Consider the following 21,677-nt stretch of genomic DNA (forward strand, 5'->3'; position numbering starts at 1 on the left):
TTGTTTACTCTGTTGGTAGTTTCTTTTTTTCCCTGTATGAAAGCATTTTGATTTTATGCTGTTCTTGTGTCATATTGTTGTATACTGCACTCACAAATAACTATAACCACTTGGCCTTCATCTGTCAACAAAACCACTCAGTGTCTACAAGAACTATCCAATGAAACTCTCTTGCCCCTCTCTCACTTGCCATTTATCTAACAAAAATACAACATAATTCTTATACAACTCAATATTTCCCAGGTCATAAAAAATTCCAGTTCATGTAAGTAATGTATTATGTACAAAAACAGGCATTTTTAATAATCAAAACACCCTTCTCAAGTTATTACTAGTTTATATTAAGAAAATAGATACAATTTTAATTTCACAAAGAATGTTTTCCTTATGACTAGAAAAATTTCCTTCAGATTTTCTAAAACAAAACCAAAACATTTAGCTGTGCAGCAGAATGTGAATATTTAAAAAGCCTTGCAAGGGAAATTTAATTTTTAGCCTTACGTTGGTTCATTAGAAAATATTATTTGAGTAGTTCTGACAGAAAGAACCACATTCCTTGAATAGAAAGAAGTATCTCCCTTATTTTTTCTCTAGGAATTGATACCTTGCTGAATTTTTTAATGAAGAATGAAACTTTCCTACCTTTGTTTAAGGCAGAATCATCTTTCTTTATTGATATGACTCGTAGTTAAACTAAGCAATGCACTTTTTCAACTACATTTTCCATCATAAGCTGTTATGAATGAATAAAGTGAAAAAGATTTGTGTAGAAGGATAGAAACAAGTATGGCTGGCATATAGTGAAACCTTAAGATGAGAGAATGATCTAAGAGTGACTACTTCGAAAGATAATGTTAAGCAATCAGGCTAAGGAAAGGTCATGATTCAGAGCACAGGATTGTGTGTGTGTGTGTGGGGGGGGGGGGGGGGGAGAGGGGTGTCAGAGTCCACACCAGCTAAATATCTAGTCTTTACCTGAGTGAAAATTATGTTATCACCTCTGCCCAGGGCTTGTAGCAGTAAATTTTCCTATCTCCATCTGAAAGTCATGATCATTGCTTGGTAGGAGACATAATTTATGATTCATCACTATCTATATATAATATAAAACATATCAAAATATGTGTTTTATATTATATGCTGCAGAGAACCTCCACTTCTCTCTGCAGCACAATGGTGAGAATATTGTGTGCATGTAGTTGTGCTGAGCTAAGTAAAGAGGCGAAATGAGAATGAAAGATCTCTGGCAAGTAGATCTTCAACAAGTTGTTGACAAACATAAGTACAAATAAGTATTCTAAATCAATCCATAAGTATAGAATAAGTACTTCATGTCATTCTCTAAACAAATACTTGAAAGTTTTATGTGTAATCATTATAGCAGTTTTTTATCTATTATATTTTCCTCTTTTATTTAACATTTTTTTATTTCTCAAGTATCATCAATCGTTATCCATTTTAAATCTATGAGATTACATTGTACACAGTATATTTCTTTTCTATATCTTTTTTCTCTTTACTCACATTTGTTATATTGTAACAGTAGATTTTCAGCTTATTTTACAAAGCAATTAATAAATGTTTGTGTGTTTGCTTTACAGTCTAACTAATGCTTGTGATGTTTACTGACTCTCTTTTCAACTTGATCTACTGAGTCTTTAATACTGGTGACCGAGCTGTTTGAAGTGAACTCTGGACAAGGTGGAGAGCATCTTCTTGATTTAGGGTCTGATAAAAACTAAGAGTCTTTCAATTTGTCCAGTAAAATAGGTCAGAACAATTCAACTATATGGTATATTTTGTTTCCAAAATTAAAAACGTCCTAAAAATCACTGTGCTTCTATTTCAGCAGTAGTGGGTGAATGGAGCTACAATCTGTATTTTTTACCTTGGAAGAAATATCACACTCATACACATACACACAATAATTCCTTGAAACTTCATTTAGGAGGCAGACTCTGAGACTTAGTTCTCTCAGCCTTCAGAATGTGTAAGTCTTACCAACTCATTCAGGATACCTCCTCCTTTTTTTCCCACCAGGTCTTGACATTATAAATGTTATAGACCAATATGCTATGTTTTGGAGTAGTGAAATGATCAACATCCCTCTGGATTAATTCAGAACTTTAACAGGAGAGTTGATGTAATACAGAGGTAAGAAAATGAGGGTCTACTGCTGTTCCCTGATAGATTTAATCAAATTACATCTGGTGCTTTCTCTTAAAGAATGGAGAAAAAGCTGTTAGCAGATGGAGAGTTGCATATCAGGGGATGCATTAATTTTCTCCACAGTAATTTTTCAGGACACGTGTGTACAGACCAGTTAAGTAAGCTAAATATCTGTATGATATGTACACTTTTCAGGTGTTTAATAGTAGCACCTATTTATGCAGCTCACCCAGAAATGTTGTATTGCTATCACTTTGCTCTTTTATTAAGGAAGTTAAGTTCTAGAGGTTCCATTTCTCTCATTTTACTATAATAACTCTTACGTCTAAGGTCAGGAAAACAAGATTGTATTTCTGTTAACTGTCAAATATATGTATATGAATAACATATTCAGGATCTGGGAAAGTACTCATTGGTTAAATTGATGAACATAGAAAAACTGGCCAGATGTGGTGGCTCACGCCTATAATGCCAGTGCTTTGGGAGGCCAAGTTGGGTGGATCACTTGAGATCAGGAGTTCAAGACCAGCCTGGCCAACATGGTGAAACACTGTCTCTACTAAAAATACAAAAATTAGCCGGGCATGGTGGCACATGCCTGTAATCCCAGCTACTTGGTAGGCTGAGGCAGGAGAAATGCTTGAACCCAGGAGATGGAAGTTGCAGTGAGCCAAGATCACACCACTGCACTCCCACCTGGGCAACAGAGTGAGACTCCATCAAAAAAAAAAAAAAAGAAAAAAGAAAAAAAGAAAAAATGAAAAACAAAAAAGAAAGAAAAGAAAACAAAACAAAACCCATGGTGACATAGAATCGTTTCAACATGTACTTTGATTAGTGGACCACAGTTTTCATCTTTTGAATCATTACGGATTACTGATAGCTCAGAGACAATGTGTAGTATCAACCGAATAACTGGAAATGTTTCCTCCTTGAGTGCATATTTACACAGTTAATTGGCCAAGTCTTTCTTTAAGTGAGAAAATTACATCACCTGTGGATGTCAGATGATGGTTCTTTGCTCCTGACACTCTAGGATCCCATCATCCCTACTAAAATTAATTAGCCAGTTTCAATCATCTCATATATTTACTGTTGTGCTATACAGAATCATCACTGCAGTGTTTTAAATGATATATTTCTCAATCTCATTGTGAATTAAACAATTCCTTGGTCAATTGAGTACATAATTATGAAAAAGGCATATATTATGAATCATATGCAACATTTTTCTCTCTCCAAGCTTTGGAGTTTCTTTCAGTTTATAATACAAAGAATTTCAGGCATAATAATTTCAGTAATTGTAGATTAAGTTTGATTCTTGATTCAATATACTAACCAATAAAATATATGATACCATTCTCAGTGGTATAAACTAAGATATGTAATCCGTAATCTTTGTTAACTTTTCTCAAACTCTCATTTCCGTAAGATAATTCAATTTAATATTATGTTTATTTTCAACTGGTCTCATATACATTCCCCCATATATTTTTTTACTTTTGAAGATAAGCAAAATACTGTGTTATTTACTATGTAAAATTATTATTATTATTTTTGGTCAGATATTTTCTTGCCCATCAAGTGGCAGGTTGGAGTTTAGTGGCTATGAGGAGTGATGGAAGTGGGACATAAGGAAACCTGGTACCTCTTGTGATTGTCTGGAGAAGGCTTAACCTTAAGTGAGGCCATTACAAGATAAACAAGGATAGCCTTCCAAAGCAAAGACAGAAAAGCTTCTTATGATGAGAAGGAAGTCTCAGAGACTCTGAGAAGGTTGTGATATTCACCATTATTTAATTCCATCCAAATGTCCTCATTGCACTTCCCAGAGTCAAGTGTTTTCTTAACTAACTTTCAAATAAAAGTTAATTAAGTTACCAGGTAAAACCAAGCACTGAAAATCCACTGTAACTTAACAGTCTGCAAGATAAGCTTTATTTTCACTGTAAGGTTTTATCATAGCAGCTGCCATATCTAATAAAGCATCTCCTTCAACAGAAACTTCATTTTAGGTGGTAGAGATAATGAATTAATTCTTTTGTCACTGTATAATGTGAAAAGTCAATATCCTATCTATAATGTACACTTGAATCTCTTTCCACCTAACTATCCAGAAAACAAAACCCAATTTTCTATATTTTGCGTGCTGTTAAAGAAATTTCTGATTCAATTATTCATTTAAATAGAATACAGGTTAGAACACAATCCATTTCAGCTAGCATAAAGATGGACAATTTATCTCATAGCGTTTGGTAGCTTACTAAATTATTTGGGTGTTTGAAAAACTTACTCTAGGCCGATCCCGGACTTACTAAAGCCACAGTTTTGCAATAAGTTTCCTTAGAAGCTGTTCCCTAACATAATCAGAAGCTGTAGAACCAATAATCACCCTACCAACTTCGGTGATTTCTGATAAAAATATTGCTTTCAAATCCATGGCTTATGCTAGGGTTTGAATGCTTGTGTCTTCTTCAAAAATTTATAGTAGAACTCACCTTCCAATGCAATGGTGTTAAGCAGTGAGACGTCTAGGAGGTGATTGAGTAAGGAGGATGGAGACCTCATAAGTGGGATTATCGACCTTCAAAAAGGGCTGGAAGGAGATAGCTAGGCCCTTTTTTGCCCTTACACCATATGAGGATGTTGCAAGAAGGCTCTCGCCAAACAGTGAATGCTGAAGTCTTGATCCTGAATGTCCCAGCCTACCGAACTACAGGAGATACATTTCACTTGCTTACAAATTACCCAGTCTCAGGCCTTTTGCCAAAGCAGTACAAACCGACTAGGACAGCCTGTCTGCTATAATCAGAAAGAAGTTTTTGCTGAATTGGAGATCAACCAGAAATTTACTGCCTTTAGTTCAGTTTGCAAAACGAATGTCCAGTTCTGGCCCTTTGCTCCATTTGACTACGTTCCAAATTTAAGTTTACCGTGAGTATAAGTTATTGATGAAATCTTATGAGATTCTCTAATTGGCACCAAAAATACAGATTTTAGTGTTTCAGCCTCTTCATGTTAAGTTAGGATATTGAATGTTTGTCAAGTGATATAATCTTTAATATTGGCCATATTTTTAAAAAATTTCTTCCACTTATAGAGTCTCTTGAAATCTCATTTTTATTATACATTTACCCTTTTTCTTGTACTTAAATTATTAGCCACACTTTTTCTGAAATTTTTGAATGAAGGTGAGATTAATACATATGATCAATTATCTGTACTATTGGAAGGCTATTCCAGGATTAAAGGACTTTACTAAAATTGATGACCTTAAATTTCAGAAAGACTTTTTTGAACACATTTTATTTGTAATATGTGCTTTAGTTATTATACTAAATGCCCTAGAACTTGCTGCCCTATAAGCACTTTTGGGAAAGAATTATGCCAAATTTCAATATGTCAAGCTGTGATTAATCAACTTTATTCCCCCAAAGATTAAATTACTACTGCAAAAGGTCAATAAATGCTAATGATTGTTATCTGGCCTTACAGCTATGAACAGAATTCTTAAAAAATGATTTTTAAAAAGAAAAGTCATTTTGGAATAACTGATTAGAAAAGTCAACTAAATTTGTTACTTTTGTTGTGAAAACCTTTGTGATTTATAACTCAACAGACAATTACTGAGTGACTGTTCTTCATAGGATAGTGTGCTGAAAAGTACAAAATCAGTCATACGGAATAAATGCTGGTCTGTATTTTCATTGAAACAGAATGAAAAGGAAATGAAACTTCACTCTTTTGTTCAACAATACCTATTAAGTACCTACTATGGGAAGCGTGTGGCTTATATTTATATTTTGAGGAGTCTATATAAAGAAAATTGTAGATGTCTCTGGAGTTTAAATACAGTGGACTTTCCAAACACTTTGTTATTAAATCCCATCAAAGTTATAGTATATATGAGAAGTTTTGTTTGCTATTTTACAAATGAAGAAGTGAAGACTCAAAAAAGTTAATATAGTCACAAAGTCACATAGAGAGTATTTTATTTCAAGAGCACCATATTGCTTACAGTCTAAAAGGATACAAAGATATGTGAGTAATGACTTTTACTATGGTGAGTAGATTGATAAATACATCAGTAGAAACAAAGTATTTTGGATGGCTAGAGAAGAGAGTGACCTGTTTTTAATGAATTTTTTTTTTAATATGAGAGAAAGCGGTGATTATAAAAGTCGGATCACTTTTGATAAGTAGAGATTTACAGAAAAGCATATGCAAAGAGACAATGATATAGGGGTATAGTGTACAATTAGGGGAACAGAAGTTCTGTTAGAGGCTGCCTAGGGGAGTTAAAAGATAGCAATATGACTGGTAAATTCGGTTGGTTGATTATTGTGAATGACAGTCCTAGTATAAGATGCCCATCCAGAATCCCAGCACTCCAGATTGTTGAATTGACAGGAAGAATGCCTATATGGGTTTCTAAGTTTACTCAGTTTTCAGGCTTATGCTATAGTCATTATTAAAATGACTAGTGCTGGCCGGGCGCCGTGGCTCAAGCCTGTAATCCCAGCACTTTGGGAGGCCGAGACGGGCGGATCACGAGGTCAGGAGATCGAGACCATCCTGGCTAACACGGTGAAACCCTGTCTCTATTAAGAAATACAAAAAACTAGCCGGGCGAGGTGGCGGGCGCCTGTAGTCCCAGCTACTCGGGAGGCTGAGGCCGGAGAATGGCGTGAACCCGGGAGGCGGAGCTTGCAGTGAGCTGAGATCCGGCCACTGCAATCCAGCCTGGGCGACAGAGTGAGACTCCGTCTCAAAATAATAATAATAATAATAATAATAATAATAATAATAATAATAAAATGACTAGTGCTAATAACGGCTTGTGCTAAAAAAGTGGCGAGAAATGAGAGCAGGCTGCATAAAGCAGCAAGCCCTTGATATGTGTTTATTACACTCTGAAGCCAAATATTTCCTCTAGTCACTGATACTCTGGGTTTTTAGAACAACATAAGGTAAAAACTAAAGTAGATGACCACTGTCAGGAACGGTATGTTAACAAGTAAGTGGTCATTGACTGCAAGATTTAGGATGATATACTATGTGTAGATAACTAAAATGGTTCTTCATTCTGTAAAGCTATACCCAGATAATTATATTGCTCCTATTTCACATTGTCACTGATGAGGGCTACACACAATTGCCCACGTCAACTGTCAAAGCACACAAAATTACTTTCTTAAGAGCTAAAGTAAAAGCCTTTTTTGCTGATGAGTAAATTGCTGAGTTGGCATATCCTACCAAAGTACACCCTGTGCTGAATGAATGTAGCTGCATTAATATCATTAATGTACATTACATAATCTGCCATGTTATTCATCTGTACAAAGCTTCCTATAAGAACTCAGTCAGTGAGGTACCTCAAATTGAAAGATCTGGTGTAAACAACCCAAACATTTCTTGATGCGGAAATACCACAACTTCCTCAATTATAGCAACTCATGAAACAGCAGCAGGTAGGCCATCAACCTTAACCTCTAAAAAAGTAGAAGAGACAGAGAACCAGAGCAGAAAACGGAGGATCAGTACCTTTCAAAAATTAGATCAGCATCTTAAAAACTTCAGTTCCCAGTAGAAGAAAGTGGAAAGATAAGGGGAAGAGCTGCCCATGGACATCTGAGAAGTGTGTTTGAATTAGTTTGCTAATGCTGCCATAACAAAGTTCCACGCATTGGGTGGCTTTAAAAAAACATATTTATTTTTTCTCATAATTCTGGAAGCTAGAAGTCTGGAATCAAGGTGTCAGCAAGACTGATTTCTTCTGGGGCCTTTGTCTTTGGTTTGTAAACGGTCATGCTTTCCCTGTACCTTCACATAGTCATACATCTATAGTCAATTTTGTCCAAATTTTCTCCCTTTATGTGGATATCAGTTATACTGGATTAGGCCCCACCATAATGACATAATGACATAGTTCAGAGAAGGCTGGAAACAGAAAATCTAGCCAAAATTCTGTTAATAGTTCATAAGAATGATTAAGGAAAACCAGGACAGAAATAAAATTGCAACAAAAATAAAACTTTCAAGAAACACTAAAGCTAAGAGCAGCAAAATTTGGAGTCCAACTGAATATTATATATAAATGAAAAGGGAAACTAAAACTATTTTTATATTTTTAACCTGGAAGACTGGAAGTGTTTTGATGCTGATAGTGACAACAGGAGGAATAATAAGAGATAGAAGAAAATACAATTCAAGACATTTCAATTTGCAGATGGAAATATGTAAATAGGTCAAAATTCATTAAACTCAAAATCAGGAGGTCAGAAGTAAAAGTAGACCTGAAACCATGCATATTGAGAAAATAATGATGGGGGTGGGAATGAAGAAGGATCTTATGTGGATCATTTTGAAAACATGCCGAAAATATAATTTTATGAAATTTCTGTTTTAAGGGTCAGATATAGAAAATATGATTAAATTAAAAAGTAAGTACTTTTTTCTCAAAAGGTCAAATAATATGAAGATAAAAATTTGAATTTTCTAAGTTTGAACTTACAGTAGATTTGGGGAGTCATTAATTTATTTCAAAGCATTTTCTCTAAAATATTAGACTCATAAGATGTTACACGTAGGTTATAAAGGAATAAAACCATATAAAAATGGGTTTGAGAAAAGTTATAATCTATACCTTACTTGGTGATTCACAATATGGATCCATATTGGGATACACCATAACTATTAAAAAATTATTCAGTGACACTTGTTAAAGCTTACTAACTAAGAGTTTATCCAGGACTATTGCAATAGGCACTGGGGCCACTGCAATGGGATCTTGCAGTGAGGAAGGGACATTGAGCTCAATTCTGAATACAGCATGGACAAGTGGGAATTTATAGTCAAAGAGCAGGGTGGGGATCGGTGGATGAAAAATTGCTAAAAAGAAATGTCAAGAAGGATTCTGGCTGAATCGATTCAACAACATTCTTGCTGAAGTCAGGCCACAGTGATAAGACATCAAGTGAGGGATGGTGGTAAATGAAGAACCTAATCCGATATTGAAGATGATCAGATCTTAAGGATGGGTGGTTCTTGCTAAGCTAAATTAGCAGGGTTCTTTGCTAAAACTGGATTTTACAAGGAAGTGCACAGATGGGCTGACTTACCAGAGAATTCAGAAATCTGATTCAATTTTGCCCGACCAAAGAATCTTTTTCAAAAACTTTCCCACAACAAAGAATGACCTAGTATGAAAACCCTATCCAAATGCTATGAATAACATTACTTTTCCAACTTCACTTCCCATTAATTCCTCAACTTACTGCTCATTCAAACCACTCGGTCCCCAGAGTTCCTCTCTTTTCCTAAATGCACCAGGAAGACTTTTGCATCTACACCTTTGTACCAATTTTTGCCTGCCTGGAACTCTTATTACTCAAAAATCTAAGTACCCTATACCTTCATCTTCAAATCTCTATTCAAACACTGTCTTCTCAGTAAGGCTGACCCTGCATCTTCCTTAGAATACAAACTATCCCTCAGCCCCTGTGTTGCCAATCTGTATGAACTACTTGTTTATTTTTTATAGCCTTTAACACCTTCTAGCATACTATATACTTGGCATACAGTTATGGTACTTATTGTTAACTTTTTGTCCTGTCTTAACAAAATGTGTGTTCCCCGAAGAAAGATGTCTGTGTTTGCTTTGCCTACTGATTTATACCAAATCTATGACAAAACTAGATACTCAATACATATTTGTTAACTTGAGTAATTTAGGTTTCACTTCATTTATTTTCAAGACAATTTAGTGTACATTTTTTTTTACTAGTTTATATAGAAAAAGTGGCAATTTTTATCTCCCATCTGGGTTGGCATGATCTGTGGCTAAACATATTCTTGTTTCTTTGTTTGCTGTAACTTCTCCCTGCAGAAAGATGAATTTCCTAAAAAGACATCACAGCTTTACTTTTTCTATTGTTTTTTGTAAGAGGAAAACTGCAAAAGGTTAAAGGGATCATTAGTTTCTTAAGGAACAAGAAAACACATTAGAACCCAGAGACATTCTTACCCATTATTTAGTATTTTTATACCTTTTAAATAACCTGGTGTCCTAAAATAATTGTACAAAATTTCTCCATTTACATATTTATATCTCAGTAAAACAGCACAATGTAGGTCATTACTACTACAGCAGGAGACAACACACTAGGCTATTGGAGACTGATTAGTTGCTATGCTGTGCTTGTTAACATGCAGACCCTTGAGTGAAGATTACATTTGCATATATCTTTTCTTGTCCAGGATGACACATATTTCTCTTTGCCTGCCTAATACTATTATCATGTTTGAACATTCTTGTCCTGGGAATTAATTTTACACAGGTCTTTCTGCTTGCTCCACTTTTTCAGTCTATTTTTGATTCTTTTAAAATTTATGTTTATATAATTCTGTCATTACCTATTTAATTGTTTAAAGCAGCGTTTTCTCTGACTTTTCATGTTATTACTTTGGGTTTAACTCCTCAGAGATAATATGGGTAGGATTTGACCATGAGACGCTGTGCTTTTTTAAATATTTAAGACTTACAATATTCTCTCTGCTGTATTTCATAGAGCATGTTTTTTACCTTAAACATTTAAAAATTGTCTATTTTTTTCCAAACACTCTCAACCCTCTTTTCTACTCTAAGCAAATGTAACTTTGCAACTGTTATCAAACATAATACTTATTAATCAAACAAGAGATTTACTACATGAACAAACACGAAATGCTTCTGAACAGGATATATATATATAAATGCAAGTTTAAGATATATATATGGGCCAGGAACAGTGGCTCATGTCTGTAATCCCAACACTTTGGGAAATTGAGGTAGGTGGACCACGAGGTGAGGAGTTCAAGACCAGCCTGCCCAACATGGTGAAACCCTGTCTGTACTCAAAATACAAAAATTAGCTGGATGTGGTGGCATGCACCTGTAATACCAGCTACTTGGGAGGCTGAGGGAAGAGAATCGCTTGAATCTGGGAGGTTGAGATTGCAGTGAGCCGAGATCGTGCCATTGCACACTCCAGCCTGGCAACAGAGCGAGACTCAACCAAAAAAAAAAAAAAAAATATATATATATATATATATATTTGAGGGCCTATGCTTTAATGAGAAAGGTTTCAAGGGTAGAGGAGGAAAGAAACAGAAAAGTAAAGTGAAATAAACCTCAAAAATAAGAAATGTGTTTCAAGGAAAGAAAATAATAAATAATAAATACAGGGTTAGAAGTTGAATTAATGGAATTCTGGCTCAGATCACTCCAATATATTCTCTCTGTTCCCAACACATAATAGTGATAAGAAAATATAAGGATAAAAATAGCAGTAACAAGAAGTCATGAATTCTCTTAAAAAACAACATAATTGATCTTGTTTGATCTTTGATCAGAAAATTAAACATCAACTTGAAATAATACATAGAGTCGAGGATACCAGTCTGATTTTCTTTGGTTTTCGAGGCTGACAACGATGATCGGATTTTGATTCTTACAAGTCAGAGAACACTAAACATGTTCCACTTCAAAAGTCTATTCCCAAGGACAAAAGAGGAACAAAAAGACTTTATGTCCACAGATATTCAGACTAGATTGAGAGATCTCCACAAGAGTCAATAATCCTGGAAGTAAACATAAGAAACAATGGAGAAGTTGCAGAAGTCATTGCCTTAATTTCCCAGAGAATTCCTTAGATCTAAAAAGCACAGATCAAATACCAAAAACTATAAATAAATATGCATATTAGTCAAATATATAATATCTATGAAAGATCAAAAATAGAAAATCTTAAAGGCTACCATTAAAAAAGCAGATTATTTACTAATTATAATATTTACCAGAATATAGTCTTAATAATAGCAGCACATGTCAGGAACAATAGAGTTGGATCCATTTGTTGGGGGAAAACCTCTGCTCTGAATCTTTCTGCCCCATGAATTTCTTACTTTATTGGCATTGAACATATAAGATTTTTGTTTACTTAGTAAATATTTACTATGTACAAAATTGTTTCAACTATTTGAAAACAACAATGACATTGAATTTATAATTTTGTGAGGCATAAATACTACCATTGAAAGGAGAGTGATATTTACATGTGAAACTTTAAGATAGTGAGTGGTATTTACCTGTCAAGATTATAGTCTAGCTGTTGTTGCCTTGCCCTTGCTTATGCTTTAGTGGTAGATGACAACGTGCTTTGAAGATTTATATCCCAAATTAGTAGATATATAAAGAAATGTCAAAGTTGTGCTATAATTTCTATATATCATGGAACATACAAATGTGTGTACATGTATATATGGCATATTCTTGTTCCCTTGTTTTGATAATTTGCTGGACTCTCCCAAGAGGTAGTATATTCCTTGCATTTATAAACCCGATTTATTTGCGACTATAGTGGAGGAAATTCACAAATCAGTTACTCTTAAAATATAGCCTTTAAATTACCTGCACTTGAAACACCTGCGTATTGAAAGTTTGAGTCACACCACCAGGCAAAAATTCATGAATAGCGGAGAAGCTTTTTTATGTCCATGTGACTACAGAACTGGTAGTAGAATAAAACAGTTATTAATACCAGCAAGTCTCATGAGATCTAATGGTTCTACAAGGGGGAGTTTCCCTGCACAAACTCTCCTTTTGCTTGCTGCCATCCAGGTAAGATATGACTTACTCCTCCTTGCCTTTTGCCATGATTGTGAGGCTTCCCCAGTCACCTGGAACTGTAAGTCCATTAAACTCTTTTTCATATATAAATTAGCCAGTCTTGGGTAGTCTTTATCAGCAGTGTGAAAACGGACTAATACAGACCCTAAAAGTTCTGCATATTTATTCTTTATTTTAGTATGAGTATTTTGTGTGTAACGGCACTTCTTTCTCTCTTCTCTCAATCTCCTGCCATCTAACATAATATGGCATAATAGTTAATTGTATATCTCAGTAAATAAGTTACTGAGACCATTAAAGGGGAAATATAACTCAACAAGAATAATTAACATCCATGAAGACAGATAAAAAGAGTATATCCTCCTTCGAGGCAAGACTTGGTATATCTTCAGTTGTGCAAGAATGATTACATTATGTTAGGCAGGAGATAATTTTGTTATTGCCTTAATTTGAATTTAATCATGATCAAGTGGTATATATTGATGTCAAATTGACAAAGGGTAAACCCTAGTGGATTTGTACTATGTCAGTTTAGATAGGATAGGACTAAATTTCTCGGAACAGTAAACAGCTGCAGGTTAGCTTCAGCCATAGAAAATATTTTGTACAAAATCCTCAAAACAGAACTTAAGCATCCAAGAAGCAGCAGCCATATCCTTTTTATACTTAAAAACGAAAGTTCAGCAGTCACAGAGCACCAGCTGCTAGTACCACACCGCCACATTGTTCTACTATATGTTGGTCTACTGCCTTACCAGGCCCTCAGCAACTCCAGATCAGGGTTTCTGAATCCTGGGCCAGCATGTTCCACTCCTGGGGCAGCTGTTGGGTGCATATTCCTTTGGCTTCTTCTGCTCCTGGGTCAGGTATGTAATAAAGGGAACCAGCTTCTCTGGCAGGTCACTATTCGGAAGGTTCAAAGAGAGTCAGAGAGCAAAGCAGTTTCCAGCTTGTTCTCACAGATTACAGTTTGTTTATGCTCCTCCTCACTTTCTTCTTCGCATTCAAATTCTCTCCCCTTCCCACTTCTCGCTGCCTGCCCTGCTACTACACAGACAAACAGAAGAGCTTTCATAATTGAATAAAGCTAAATCCTTACAACAAATTCTTTAGTTTATGTGGTTCTTAATATACTTACTTCTTTGATGAAGCCTGACTAATATAGTTCTAGACATTAAAATGATTTAGTGATTGTGCTATACAATTAAGCTGTGTGTGTGTGTGTGTGTGTATGTGTGTTGGCCAGTCTTATTCTTTTGTTGTTTTGCAGGACACTTTCAGTGATTTGTGTTTACCGTGTTACTGGAATAATTAAAATGCTGACATATTGGGGATCTTTTGAAAGATATTGATAATTCATAACCCCTCAAAGTGTTATAGCAGATCATCTGCACCTAATTCATGTCTGATCACTGCTTTTTTATCTCAATCTGTTCCTAGAGATTTGGATTTATTAAATCATTAACATGTTGGTTGCCAAAGGCTAGGGTAGTATATAGCAGTTTATATTAAATACCGTATTTCGTGTAAGAAAGTGGGGTAAAAACTTTTAGTTGCTGGATTTAAATAAGATATTGGTAAAATACACACAAAACTAAAAGCAGTGATTACTCGCTTAGGGGGACATGTCAGGGTGAGGAGGTTGGGGTAGCTGGATTTTTCACTATACACTTGAAATTATTATTTTGATTTTTGCACCATGTGAATAGAACTTCTATGTCAAAATGAAACAGAAAGATGAAATGAAATGAAATGAAAAAACACGCTAGATTGTTTTGCTACACTCTGAGATTTGAGAGCCTCCGACTTAAATTGCATGGTATTTAAGTATTATCTTTTATTTGTATGAGACTCTGTTTTACAAAATACTTTAACATCATTATTCTAATTTGATTACTATTACAGACCCATTAGTATTTATTTCTATTCAACAAAGGGGAAAACTGGTATTTGAGGATATCCTCCTTTGGTATGATGCATTCTGCACCTAGATTTCTTCTCCCACTTTTCAGTGAGTTTTCCCAAAAGCAATTTCCTCACCAAATCATTCCTATCACTATATCTAAAATAAAATAGATTTTTAGTCTTTCCTTTTTAGCTTTTAAAGATTTTATACCTGATATTCTATATCATATTCTATTTTATTTTCTTCTATTTTTTGTGTTCATTATCATTACTCCCCTCATCTATGAAGAGCAGCCACATCAAGGTCCAGCCTTTATATGTTTGGTCAACTGCCTGATCCCCAAGTGCTTAAAAGAGTGCCCGTGTAAAGTGGAAACCATAAACATTTTCATGAATGAATAAATATCTGCTTAGTTTAAAGATCACTCAAAAGTGAAGTAATACTAGCTGTAAGTTTAGATTCCCAACCAAAAGACCTGTAAAAGCAGGTACTGCAAAGAAAAGTGAACACAAGCAAATTGTATGAGATGTAATACAAAATAATGAGCAGATAGCTTAATAAGTATAATAAAAATTTATTAGACAATTTTAAAATGTTCATAGGGCAACTTTATGTGAGGTAAAAATTAGATCATGTAAAATAATTCAGGAGAAAAAGAAAAAAAAAAAGCAAACTTTATTTTTGTTGGAGAAATTGACAATTATATATGTATATTAAGTGCAGATAATCAGAAAAACGTAGGGGGGAATATGATCTATATTTTTCACTTTAGGAGTGGAAACATTGTGAGCGTCATTGGAACCAGAGTAACTTCATCTTGAATAGGAGCTGGGTGAAATGAGGCTGAGATCAACTGGACTGCATTCCCAGACAGTTAAGGCATTCTAAGTCACAGGATGAGATGGGAGGTCAGCACACAATGCAGGTCATAAAGACCTTGATGATAAAACAGATTGCATTAAAGAAGCCAGCCAAATCCCACCAAAATCAAGATGGTGATGAGAGTGACCTCTGGTTGTTCTCAGGACTACACTCCCACCAGCACCATGACAATTTACTAATGTCATGGCAATGTCAGGAAGTTACCCCATATGGTCTACAAAGGGGAGGCATGAATAATCCACTATTTGTTTAGCATATCAACAAGCAATAACCATAAACATGGGCAACTAGCATCCTTCAGGGATGCTCTGTCTGTGGAGTAGCCATTCTTTATTCCTTTACTTTCTTAATAAACTTACTTACACTTTATGTACTCGCCCAATTCTTTCTTGCATGAGACCCAAGAACGCCCTCTAGGGGTCTGCATCAGGACACCTTTGCTGTAACAAAATGGAAGGACAGAAACGTTATCACTTTAAGAGAATGTAACAAAAAAGGGAAAAGAACTAAACAATAGATGTCACATTAAAAGCACAGATTAAAATGGAATCAATAAATTTAAATGTATCAGTAATTAAACAAATGTAAACGAATTAAACTTACGCTTTATAAGTCATTTATGATCAGATTATGTTTGAACTAGATTATATTTGGAAACTATACAGGTTTCCAAAGAGACTAACCTAAAACACAACTATAAGAAAGAGTGAAAATAAAATAGAGAAAATACCTTCTAGAAAATAGTAAACAAGAAGATACCCACCTAAGCATATCCACCTAAATCAAATGACAATACTTTAATGCTAAAAATAAAAAGAGAATGGACTAAAAAGGAGAAAATAAACAAAAAATGTGTCAAAATAAATATTAACAGTAAAACATTAATAAAAATAAACACAGATGGTATCAAATAATACAATAATTCAGATAATATAAAAAGAATAAAACCTGAATATACTTTAAAAATAATCTCCCATTATACAAAGCAAAACTAATAGGATTACCAAATAACTGTCAATCTATGGTGATAAATTTGTGACATACACAACTCTATTAGAAGGTAATAATTCACTACAAACAAAATAATTAGTAAGTATAAAGAAGACTGAAACAGCAATATTCCAAGCTAGAACTAATAACTATAGAGTGCATCTTTCATCCTCAAAAAGAGAGACCCTATAATTTTTTTAAGAATACATGAAATATATAATAATTTAGTCACTTTTTGATCATAAGAATATTCTATTTTTCTTAAATACTACTATCTGTTTTTACTTAAATTAACTTTCAAATAAGCCATAAAAGAAAAGAAAAACCTTCAAATATTTTAAAACATAAATTTCCCCTAAATATGCTTTGTGAAAATTATTAATGCTGGAATTTACAAAATTGAACACCAAAAACTCTTTTTTTAATTCATTTTTAAATTATTTATTATTATTTTGTTTTCTTTTTTATTATGTATTATTATTATTATTATTATTATACTTTAAGTTCTAGGGTACATGTGCATAACGTGCAGGTTTATTACATATGTATACTTGTGCCATGTTGGTGTGCTGCACACATCAACTCGTTAGCACCCATCAGCTCGTCATTTACATCAGGTATAACTCCCAATGCAATCCTTCCCCCCTCCCCCTCCCCATGATAGGCCCCGGTGTATGATGTTCCCCTTCCCGAGTCCAAGTGATCTCATTGTTCAGTTCCCACCTATGAGTGAGAACATGCGGTGTTTGGTTTTCTGTTCTTGCCATAGTTTGCTGAGAATGATGGTTTCCAGCTTCATCCATGTCCCTACAAAGGACACAAACTCATCCTTTTTTATGGCTGCATAGTATTCCATGGTGTATATGTGCCACATTTTCTTAATCCAGTCTGTCACTGATGGACATTTGGGTTGATTCCAAGTCTTTGCTATTGTGAATAGTGCCGCAATAAACATACATGTGCATTTGTCTTTATAGCAGCATGATTTATAATCCTTTGGGTATATACCCAGTAATGGGATGGCTGGGTCATATGGTACTTCCAGTTCTAGATCCTTGAGGAATCACCATACTGTTTTCCATAATGGTTGAACTAGTTGACAATCCCACCAACAGTGTAAAAGTGTTCCTATTTCTCCACATCCTCTCCAGCACCTGTTGTTTCCTGACTTTTGAATGATCGCCATTCTAACTGGTGTGAGATGGTATCTCATTGTGGTTTTGATTTGCATTTCTCTGAAGGCCAGTGATGATGAGCATTTTTTCATGTGTCTGTTGGCTGTATGCATGTCTTCTTTTGTGAAATGTCTGTTCATATCCTTTGCCCACTTTTTGATGGGGTTGTTTGTTTTTTCTTGTAAATTTATTTGAGTTCTTTGTAGGTTCTGGATATTAGCCCTTTGTCAGACTAGTAGATTGCAAAAATTTTCTCCCATTCTGTAGGTTGCCTGTTCACTCTGATGGTAGTTTCTTTTGCTGTGCAGAAGCTCTTTAGTCTAATTAGATCCCATTTGTCAATTCTGTCTTTTGTTGCCATTGCTTTTGGTGTTTAAACATGAAGTCCTTGCCCATGCCTATGTCCTGAATGGTATTACCTAGGTTTTCTTCTAGGGTTTTTATGGTATTAGGTCTAACCAAAAACTCTTTTTTTAAGATATAGTGGGGCTTCTTATAAACTTGAACTCTTAAAGACACTTAAAAAAAAGAGGTGAAAGTACTTCCAACACTATGTTGACTAGGAGTGGTGAGAGAGGGCATCCCTGTCTTTTGCCTGTTTTCAAAACGAATGCTTCCAGTATTTGCCCATTCAGTATGATATAGGCTGTGGGCTTGTCATAAATAGCTCTTATTATTTTGAAGTACGTTCCATCAATACCTAATTTATTGAGAGTTTTTAGCATGAAAGGCTGATGAATTTTGTAAAAGGCCTTTTCTGCATCTATCGAGATAATCATGTGTTTTTTGTCTTTGGTTCTGTTTATATGCTGGATTACATTTATTGATTTGCAAATGTTGAACAAGCCTTGCATCCCAGGGATGAAGCCCACTTGATCATCCATGATAAACTTTTGATGTGCTGCTGGATTCAGTTTGCCTGTATTTTATTGAGGATTTTTGCATCGATGTTCATCAGGGATATTGGTCTAAAATTCTCCTTTTTTGTTGTGTCTCTGCCAGGCTTTGGTATCAGGATGATGTTGACCTCATAAAATGAGTTAGGGAGGATTCTCTCTTTTTGTATTGATTGGAATAGTTTCAGAAAGAATGGTACTAGCTCCTCTTTGTACCTCTGGTAGAATTCGGCTGTGAATCCGTCTGGTCTTGGACTTTTTCTTGTTGGTAGGTAATTATTGCCTCAATTTCAGAGCCTGTTATTGGTCTATTCAGGGACTCAACTTCTTCCTGGTTTAGTCTTGGGAGGGTATATGTGTCCAGGAATTTATCCATTTCTTCTAGATTTTCTAGTTTATTTGCATAGAGGTGTTTATAGTATTCTCTGATAGTAGTTTGTATTTCTGTGGGATTGGGAGTGATATTTCCTTTATCCTTTTTTATTGCGTCTATTTGCTGCTTCTCTCTTTTCTTGTTCGTTAGTCTTGCTAGCGGTCTATCAAAAAACCAGCTCCTGGATTCATTGATTTTTTGAAGGGATTTTTGTGTCTCTATCTCCTTCAGTTCTGCTCTGATCTTAGTTATTTCTTGCCTTCCGCTAGCTTTTGAATGTGTTTGCTCTTGCTTGTCTAGTTTTTTAATTGTGATGTTAGGGTGTCAATTTTAGATCTTTCCAGCTTTCTCTTGTGGGCATTTCATGCTATAAATTTCCCTCTATGCACTGCTTTAAATGTGTCCCTTCGAGAAGAACTACAGACCACTGCTTAATGAAATAAAAGAGGACACAAACAAATGGAAGAACATTCCATGCTCATGGATAGGAAGAATCAATATCGTGAAAATGGCCATACTGCCCAAGGTAATTTATAGATTCAATGCCATTCCCATTAAGCTACCAGTGACTTTGTTCACAAAATTGGGAAAGAAAAACTACTTTCAAGTTCATATGGAACCAAAAAAGAGCCTGCATTGCCAAGACAATCCTAAACCAAAAGAACAAAGCTGGATGCATCATGCTACCTGACTTCAAGTTATACTACAAGGCCATAGTAACCAAAACAGCGTGGTACTGATACCAAAACAGAGATATAGACCAATGGAACAGAACAGAGTCCTCAGAAATAATACCACACATCTACAACCATCTGATCTTTGACAAACCTGACAAAAACAAGAAATGGGAAAGGATTCCCTATTTAATAAATGGTGCTGGGAAAACTGGCTAGCCATAAGTAGAAAGCTGAAACTGGATCCCTTCCTTACACCTTATACAAAAATTAATTCAAGATGGATTAAAGACTTAAATGTTAGCACTAAAACCATAAAAACCGTAGAAGAAAACCTAGGCAATACCATTCATGACATAGGCATGAACAAGGACTTCATATCTAACACACCAAAGGCAATGGCAACAAAAGCCAAAATTGACAAATAGGATCTAATTAAACTAAAGAGCTTCTGCACAGCAAAAAAAACCTACTATCAGAGTGAACAGGCAACCTACAGAATGGGAGAAAATTTTTGCAATCTACTAGTCTGCAAAGGGCTAATATCCAGAACTCAAACAAAGAACTCAAACAAATTTCCTAAAAAAAAGAAAAACAACCCCATCAAAAAGTGGGCAAAGAATATGAACAGACACTTCTCAAAAGAAGACATTTATGCAGTCAACAGACACATGAAAAAATGCTCATCATCACTGGCTATCAAAGAAATGCAAATCAAAACCACAATGAGATACCATCTCACACCAGTTAGAATGGCGATCATTAAAAAGTCAGGAAACAACAGGTGCTGGAGAGGATGTGGAGAAATAGGAACACTTTTTTTTTTTTTTTTTTTTTTGAGATGGAGTCTTGCTCTGTCACCCAGGCTGGAGTGCAGTGGCCGGATCTCAGCTCACTGCAAGCTCCATCTCCCGGGTTCACGCCATTCTCCTGCCTCAGCCTCCCGAGTAGCTGGGACTACAGGCGCCCGCCACCTCGCCCGGCTAATTTTTTGTATTTTTTAGTAGAGACGGGGTTTCACCGTGTTAGCCAGGATGGTCTCGATCTCCTGACCTCATGATCCACCTGCCTCGGCCTCCAAAAGTGCTGGGATTACAGGCTTGAGCCACCGCGCCCGGCCCTTAGGAACACTTTTACACTGTTGGTGGGACTGTAAACTAGTTCAACCATTGTGGAAGACAGGGTGGCGATTCCTCATGGATCCAGAACTAGAAATACCATTTAACCCAGAAACCTCATTACTGGGTATATACCCAAAGTGTTATAGATCACGCTGCTATAAAGACACATGCACTTGTATTTTTACTGGATTAAGAAAATGTGGCACATATACACCTGGAATACTATGCAGCCATAAGAAAGTATGAGTTTATGTCCTTTGTAGGGACATGGATGAAGCTGGAAACCATCATTCCCAGCAAACTATTACAAGGACAAAAAAACCAAACACTGCATGTTCTCACTCATAGGTGGGAATTGAAAAATGAGAACACTTGGACACAGGAAGGGGAACATCACACACCTGGGCCTGATGCGGGGTGAGGGGAGGGGGCAGACATAGCCTTAGGAGATATACCTGATGTAAATGATGAGTTAATGGGTGCAGCACACTAACATGGCACATATATACATATGTAACACACCTGCACATTTTGCACATGTACCCTAGAACTTAAAGTATAATAATAAAAAAAAAAGAGGTGAAAGTAAATGACCTAAGTATTTAGTTGCCAACATTAAAAAAGGGTATAAAAAATACGATAATCTATTCTATTGGAGAAGTGAAGAATACCTATGATTCTTATGGAATGATTAATAAGACATGACATCTTTAGTTCATGCTTTATTTGAATTCCATTTTAAGAAACCCAGAGAAAGTATAAAAATCCTGTTATCTCAATGCACACCAATTTATCTTTTGTGTTGATTAGTTTTGTATATTG

At 35.3% G+C, this 21,677-nt stretch overlaps 1 long non-coding RNA gene across 1 annotated transcript in view; it reads left to right on the forward strand.

Moving 5' to 3' along the window:
- Positions 1 to 1,603: 1,603 nt before the first annotated feature.
- LOC112610617 overlaps positions 1,604 to 21,677 on the forward strand; it is a 57,563-nt gene continuing 37,489 nt past the window's right edge. Inside the window, exon 1 of the long non-coding RNA XR_003116445.1 lies at positions 1,604 to 1,726. This is a non-coding gene — a long non-coding RNA (uncharacterized LOC112610617). The remainder of the gene's footprint in view (positions 1,727 to 21,677) is intronic.

Source organism: Theropithecus gelada, chromosome 17 (assembly GCF_003255815.1).
Source record: "Theropithecus gelada isolate Dixy chromosome 17, Tgel_1.0, whole genome shotgun sequence".
Classification (NCBI taxonomy): domain Eukaryota; kingdom Metazoa; phylum Chordata; class Mammalia; order Primates; family Cercopithecidae; genus Theropithecus; species Theropithecus gelada.